Source organism: Chiloscyllium plagiosum, unplaced genomic scaffold, assembly GCF_037043375.1.
Source record: "Chiloscyllium plagiosum isolate Xiang-an unplaced genomic scaffold, Cpla_swu_hap1 HiC_scaffold_45, whole genome shotgun sequence".
In the NCBI taxonomy this organism is placed as follows: domain Eukaryota; kingdom Metazoa; phylum Chordata; class Chondrichthyes; order Orectolobiformes; family Hemiscylliidae; genus Chiloscyllium; species Chiloscyllium plagiosum.
The window spans coordinates 41,093,679-41,101,467 of record NW_028270183.1 but is presented as its reverse complement, the minus strand read 5'-3'; positions in this window follow the sequence as shown (position 1 = coordinate 41,101,467).

Below are 7,789 nucleotides of genomic sequence, written 5' to 3'. Positions count from 1 at the left end.
AGTCGGCTCAAAGTCCGTGCATTAGTCTGTCTCTGCTGCTGCTGATGTCCAAATTACAATTAATTACTTAACAATAAAGAGTAGGAAGGGGGGGGGGCGGTAAATAAGAAAAAAAATGTCAGAGTGGACAATCTCCAGCACAGGAGTTCTTTACCGAGAAGCAACGGAACAAAATGATAATTTTATTGGAGACAAAGGTTCGTGGTTTGGGCCACAGCTGTTCCAATACATTTTGTTGAGGGCATGAAATACAATTTTTCAAAGACTGCCAACACCACTAGATGGTGATGTGAAAAAGCTGCAAAGTGATTGAGAGAAGTGGAGTGAATGGGTAAATACGTGGCAGTTGACGAACAGTGTGGACAAATGTGACGTTATGCACTTTGGTGGATAAATAGAATGGTAGCCTCCCAACTGAAGTGCGATTGTTTGACAAATGTTGTACTTTAAAGGGAAATACACTCTTTTTTGTTATTTACTTCTGTGCAGGCGGTCAGGATCCATGCTGGGCAGTGTGTTCTTAAGATAGAAGTCAATACTGGGACTGGTATTGGCATTCTGACCAGTGTACGAGACATACCCAGTGCGTAGCTGCAACACTGAAAAGGATATAAGTCACCTTGTATATCAATCACTGAAATAAATATTGCAGGAACAGAAATTAGCCATGCATACAAATTGTGCTTTGACCCTTATTGCATGGGATTTGAGTGCAGAAATAAGGGTCTCTAACTGCAGCTGTACAGGGCCTTGGTGAGACCTCATCTCGAACATTGTGCAGTATTATGTGCTGTTTTCTTCTCCTTGCGTAACAGAGAACACACCTGATACTGAGGAAGAGCAGTTAAGGATGATCAAACTGATCTCTGAAAGGACATGCCTATTACATTAGGAGAGTTTGAGTCGACTGGACATGTGTTTCTTGGAGTTTAGAAAAATGAGTGGAGATCTCAGTGATTTTATTAAAACATCTGACAGGGCGAGACAGATTGGAAGGGATGATAATCAACTTGGCTGAGAAATCCAAAACACGGGCCCACAGTATTAGGCACAGGCAAGTCACTCTGTATTGAGATGAGAATAAATGTCTGCACTCAGAGACTGGTCAAACTGGAAAATTCTCTCTAATGTAAGGCTATGGAAACAAAGACATTAAATAAGGAGTTATTTTCAATAAATGAATAGGTAGAGATCCGGCGTATGGTGTGGAGCTAGAGGATCAGACATTGTTATCTTGAATGGGAGTGCAACAATGTAGGACCAAGGAAACTGCTGCGGTTCCTATTTTATATTCTTCTGATAGTTCATGACATTAACTGATGTGTACATGGTGTGGAAAAAGGCATTGCAGAGGTGATCGGACATGACCTGGAATGGGTGGAGGCTCAGTTCTTTGAATGGCTTACTCCTTTACCGATGTTTCTGTAGTATCTGTAGGAAAGCTTTGTAACTATGGTCACTAGCTCGCAGATGCTAGGAAGGAGGTCTCTGGAGGGTTGGCTGGACGATGCTTCATTTTCCCTTTTTGATACAGAGGGTGGTGACGAGTGTTCTGTCCGGTTTTATCCTGTAAGACCTCGGAGACGGTTGGTACAATAGAGAGCCTTGCTCGGACGTTTCAGAGACCATTGAAGAGTTTATCACATGTCTGTAGATGAGGGTAGGGCAGTTGACGCGCTGTACATGGACTTCAGTAAGGCATTGATAAGTTTGCCCATGGTAGGTTGTTGGAGAAAATGCAGAGGCATGGGATTTCGAGGGACTTTGCAGTTTGGATTAGAAACTGGCTTTCTGTAAGAAGGCAGCGAGTGGTGATTGATTGAAAGTATTCAGTTTGGAGTCCGGTTCCTAGTGGTTTGACACGAGGATCTGTATAGCGACCACTGCTGTTTGCCACATTTATAAATGACATGGACGCAGGCATAGGTTAGCAAGTTTACAGATGATTCTAAAGTCGGTGGACGAGTGGACAGCGTGGGAGAAAATTGCAGGTTGCAGGGGGACATGTATATACTGCAGAATTAGTCTGAGAAGTGGCAAATGGAATTCAGTGCAAATAAATGTGAGGATATTCACTTTTGGAAGAATGACAGGAAGGTAAAATACTGAGTCAATGGAAAGGTTCTTGGTAGTGTGGATGTGCAAAGGGCTCTTGGAGTACATAGATCGAAGAAAATTGCCACCCAGGCTGATGGTGCTGTTGAGAAGTTATAACGGTTTGTTAGGTTTGATTGGTAGAGGGATTGATTTCCAGAGTCGTAATGTCATTATGCAACTGTACAAAACGGTCGTGCAGCCGCATCTGGAATATTGTGTACAATTCTGGTCGCCCCATTACAGGAAGGATGTAGAAGCATTGGAAAACTTGCAGAGAATATTTATCAGGATGTCGCCTGGTCTGGAGGGAAGGTTATATGAAGAAATGTTGAGAGACTTGGATCTGTTCTCATTAGAAAGAAGAAGGTTAGGAGATGGTTTGTTAGAGACATGTAAGGTAATCAGAGGATTAGGTAGGATAAGACGGTGAAAGTCTTTTTCCTGGGATGATGATGTCAGCTTGTATGAGGGTGCATTGCCACAAATTGAGCAGTGACAGCTTTTAGACAGATGTCAGAGGCAGGTTCTTTACTAAGAGAGTGGTAACGGCGTGGAATTCTCTGGCTGCCAATGTAGTTAAGAGCTGAAAATGTGCTGCTGGAAAAGCGCAGCAGGTCAGTTAGCATCCAAGGAACAGGAGAATCGACGTATCGGGCATAAGCCTTTCTTCATGAATGCCAATGTAGTTAACTCAACCACGTTATGGAGATTTTCATATTCCTTGGATAAGCACATAGAGGATGATAGGGTAGTCTAGGAGGATGGGCTTAGATTAGTTCACAGGACCGTGCAACATCGAGGGCCGATGGGCCTGTTCTGGGTTGTATTGTTCTATGTTCTATATATCTGGAGATACTTTCTGAAAGTACATTGGTGTTTAGAAACGTCTTTTTCTTCAAGGTTACCATTACTTGCACCTGGTTTTAGATCTCGCTGTTTAATTTATTATTTTTAACTTCCAACAACGGCTAGAATATTAGTCTGGTTGGATTAGTAATCCAGTGATACTTCCACCACAGCAACATCACTACATGGGGACCTATTGGAAACCACGCTGTGTGGGTTATTTCTGTGCTTCTTGACAGCCCTGTCAAAAAAGTACTGCCACCTATTTAAATATAATGATGGGACCGAAGGCTTGGCAAGTAATCTGATTGATATTATTGTCCTCTCAGGGAACTGGACCTAGTTGAGTAATTTTCCACCTTGTCAGCGAACTTGGATGCAACAGCATCCCCAGGCATACGGCTTGCTGTGCAGCACAAGTCTTCAGTCCTATTGCAGGAATGGTGTCAGGGTCCATTTCGTTCTTCGTATCTGCTGTGTTCAACTGTTTCTTCATGTCAGAAAATCAAATTGGTAGATGACTAGCATCTGTGTTGCTGTGGACATCATAATGGGGGTGAGGTGGGATCATTGATTCAACACCTCTGACTGAGGAAAGTCTGAGTACTGCATCTTTGTCTTTTTCACTGATGATCAAGGCGTTTCCATTATTTGGGTTGTCAATATTTGTTGAGCCCTCTCATCCAGTACGTTGTCTAATCGTCCATCACCATTTCGGTCTGCCTGCGGCAGGACTGTCGAGCTTTTAGCTGATCTGTCCGTCTGGGATTGATTTCGCCCTCTCCCTGAGATGTTCGTTCTACTCTTCGGCATGTGAGTGGTCAAGTTTGGAAGCTTTAACCGCTTGTCATCAGTTTGCGGTGCAAATGTTTCTGACTCTGTCATGTCGATCCACGTTTGTCACTAAAACATAGATTAGCTTGATCGTAATATTAGACAGAGCGATTATCCCGGCTAACAAGTGATTAAGTGTAGTTGAATACAGCTTTGATTTCGCTGCTGAAACGGTTTACGGAGCGACATGAGTGCCCAGTTTGAGCGGCAATACTTGCAGTGCAACGCTGATGCCTGCACCCCCAGTTCACACCAAGGCCCATTCACCCATCAGCCCTGTACGTAGTGACCTGCAATGCTACCTGTTGTGATAACACTTCCATTTTTATGTTCTCATTCTGCCAATAGCTGCATTGTGTCACATCTCCAAATTGTCACGTTTCTTTTAACCGTTCAATTGATTTGAATTCAGCTGTTTAATTCATCTGAATATTTTCTCTTCTAGACTGCTATCTTCTGTGTTTATAGTGAAGTGTTTCCCTTTGTTTCTTTCCACACATATCACTCTCTGCATGAAAAAGATGCCTCTGAGTTCCCTCAAAGGTCCTTTGCCTCTCACCTGAACCTACGCCCTGAAAACCGACCTCACCAACGTCCTGTACAGCTGCAACATGACATATTAACTCCTAAATTAATTCTCTGACAAATGAATGCTAGTGTACAGAATGGGTTCTTCACAGCTCTGTCTGCCGACAGCTCTACTTTCAAGGAGCTTTGCAGCTTTACTCCTCAGTCTATTTGCCAGCTACTTTCCATGACCTCACCATTAAGTGTACAAGTCCTGCCCTGTTGTGCGTTTCCAAAATGGTGTACTTAACATTTATTTAAATTAAACTCTTATTACCATTCCTTGGCAAGTTGGCCCATCTGATTAAGGTCGCACTGTACTCTGAGATAATCTTCTTCACTGCCCATCACACCACCAATTTTGATTTCATCTGCAAATGTACGAACCATATGTTCACATCAAATCAATTACATAAATGAAAAAAAAACAGTGGACTCAGCATTTATCCCTGAGTTATACTGTTGGTCACAGATCTCCAGCTGAAAAAAAAATCCGCTATCACTACTTTTTGTCTCATATCTTCATTCCTATTTTGTATCCATTTGTCTCACTCGTGCTCGTTTCCACGTGAGCTCCCCGTTCTAAATTGTCTACTATGTGCAATCTTGTCGAACGCCCTTCTGCAAGCCATATAGACAACGTCTACCACACAAACTCCATCAATTTCTTTTGTTACCTGTTCAACAAACTCAGTCAAGTTAGGGAGACATGATTTCCCATGTTCCAAACGATCCATAATCTGTCCTTGTCTTTGCAAATGCTCGTAGATCCTGCCCCTGAGAATGCCTCCATGAAATTACCAACCACTGATATCATTTTCACCGATCTATAGTTTCCTGACTGTTCAGATGACGACATCCTTTCATCTTTCCACTCTAATGGTTACAGTATGTTTTAAATATAAACAGTTTGGTGATATGGCCAATGATATATGCCACGCATTGGGCTGTGGTAATGTTTGGAGCAAATCAGGTAGGTTTCGTTTCTCTGCCAAAATAACAAATTCATGACAAAAATAAAGTTACTCAAACTATGTGGAAAGTTGAATGACAAACAGCATGGTAATTATGATTTTGTGCATTGATATTTCCATTTTTAAAAAAAATGAGGAACACTACATACACAGACACAGACACGCACGCACCCAAACACACACTTGCAGACATGCATTCTGAGGAAGAGGCACTCACGCACCAAATACGCACACAGACAGGCAAAACACAGATGTGCACACATAAAGACAGGAACACACAGATGCATACACAAACACATATGCATGCACGAAAACACAGGCACACACATATGCACACTCAAAAACGCGTAGGTACACGCAAAGGTGAACAAACGTGCACAGACACAATCAAATGTACACATTCCAAAGAGCGTACCAATTTACTGCTGAATGACGCCATTCATCTCATTGAGTCTACTCTGTTCTTTGAACATGGCTGGCGTGATTTTCAACACAATTCTCCCGCCGTCTCTCCTTATGTCCTGATCTTATTATTTATCAAAATTTTAAAAATCTGTCCTTACATGCAATACTGTGTCTGTCCCTTTATGTTTCTGTGTACATGCGTGAACGTGTGGGACTGTGTGTGCGTGTGTGTGTGTGTCTGTGTGTGTTTATGGTCCTTTCAGTTAGAGTGGTGCTGTGAGCTGCTGTCTTCCCTCTCTCCCTCGCAAACTGAATAACTGATTGTTTTCACCCTCCAGCGCCATCTGTAGAGTAATTTGGTTGGATGTGGGTTTGGTAGCAGAAACTGGCAACAACAGAAAGCTTCACAGGTATGGCAGTATCTGTGGAGAGAAATGAAGGTTAACGTTTTGACGTGAGTGTCTCTTCCTGACAACACTTGTCAGGCAGATCTTGCATTACGTCAAACACAGGAGAGACTTCCAGACCGGACCAACACAGGTACACACAGATAGGTATCCACGAATGCAGAGACATGGAGACACTCACTAATACCCTGAAACTCGTACAGACATGGAGAGTCTGCCAGAAGTTCGCATGCTCCATGGTGATCTTGCCAATGTTTCACTCACTTTGGCCAGTGTGTGTCAGTACTTGAATTTGCCCTTAGGGATTGCAACAGAATTGCACTTGATCACATCAGTGAGTGTGTCAGTATTTCTGTGTGGACTGTGACTGCCATACAGTATCAATGTTTCCAGAAACCAGACCTGGAAAAATTGCAAAGTGTGTGGAGGACAGTATGGAGGACAGTACGTGAGTGACACAACGGCGTGTTCAGGTACATGGCAGATGAGGATAAAAGCAAATCAGTGTGAGGTGATGCACTTTGGATGGAAGAACACTGAAATACAATAGAAGATCGGCTTTAACTTTTAAATGGGCTGTCTGCAGTGGGTCCTCATTGTACGTGCTCACAATTTATTGAAGATGGCAAGACAATTGAGGAGATCGTTAAATATAGCAGATTCGTCTTAGCATCTGAGCAGTTTACACGAGGTGTTAGACGGAGTCTCCATTCTGTCTTCCGAGAGGGAAGATCAGAAGACAGAGAGGGAAGTGTGAACTTCAGAAATTGGCACTGAGACAGGAAAGTCAGATTAAAAGGATGAAGCTGGATGCTAAAGTTGCGCCTAATGCGAAAGAGTAGAGATTTCAAAGATAAGACTAGAAGCTGCAATGATTGATGCTTATAAGTTGGTACATAAATCCAAGCAGTGCTTCCAAAATCCATGAGAGATTAGAAATTTGAGAGAAGATAAATCCTTGTGTGGAAAGGAAAAGTAGATTTTGGTGAAGATCATAGGATATCTTACCATAGGGCAAAAAAACAATGTTGGCGTTTCCACTTTCATAATATGAGCCACATGACATCACAGTGTTGGTGCGTTAGGAAAAGCAAAGGGAAGCCAGATGTCAGAACACAAGATAAGCCAATGAATTTTGTTGGATTGCTAACAGAAAACACGGTGGATGCAAGAAATCTGCACCAGGATGTACAATCTGGTCGGAGGTTAGTTAAGGAGGAAGTGCCAGATTTTCTTAAACCATATAACTGTGACGGAAACGTTTATTTGCGTAGATCAGGGGCAGAAAATACAGAGTTTACCATATTAAGAGGTACAGGATCCTCTTAATCTGTGATTTTGAAAGATATCTTTTTTATCTCCGTAGGACTATTACCAAAAAAAAGATACTGATAACGGGGGCTCATGGTGAGAAAAGTGCACAGTTAATTAAAGTGAGGTGAGAGAGTTAATGAAGAGTGGAGAGGTTGGAGTACTGGAAAAACTCTCAGCTCCAGGGGAACATTTTGTTTATGTTGGCGATGCACCTGGTTCACAAATATGAGTGTGTCCTACAGTGCTAGAAATTCCAATGACAACTCAGCCAACTGAAAGGTTGCTGGAAACATATCCTGTGACTTGTTTAATATGTAGTGACAAAGTCACTAGTTGAAACAAGAA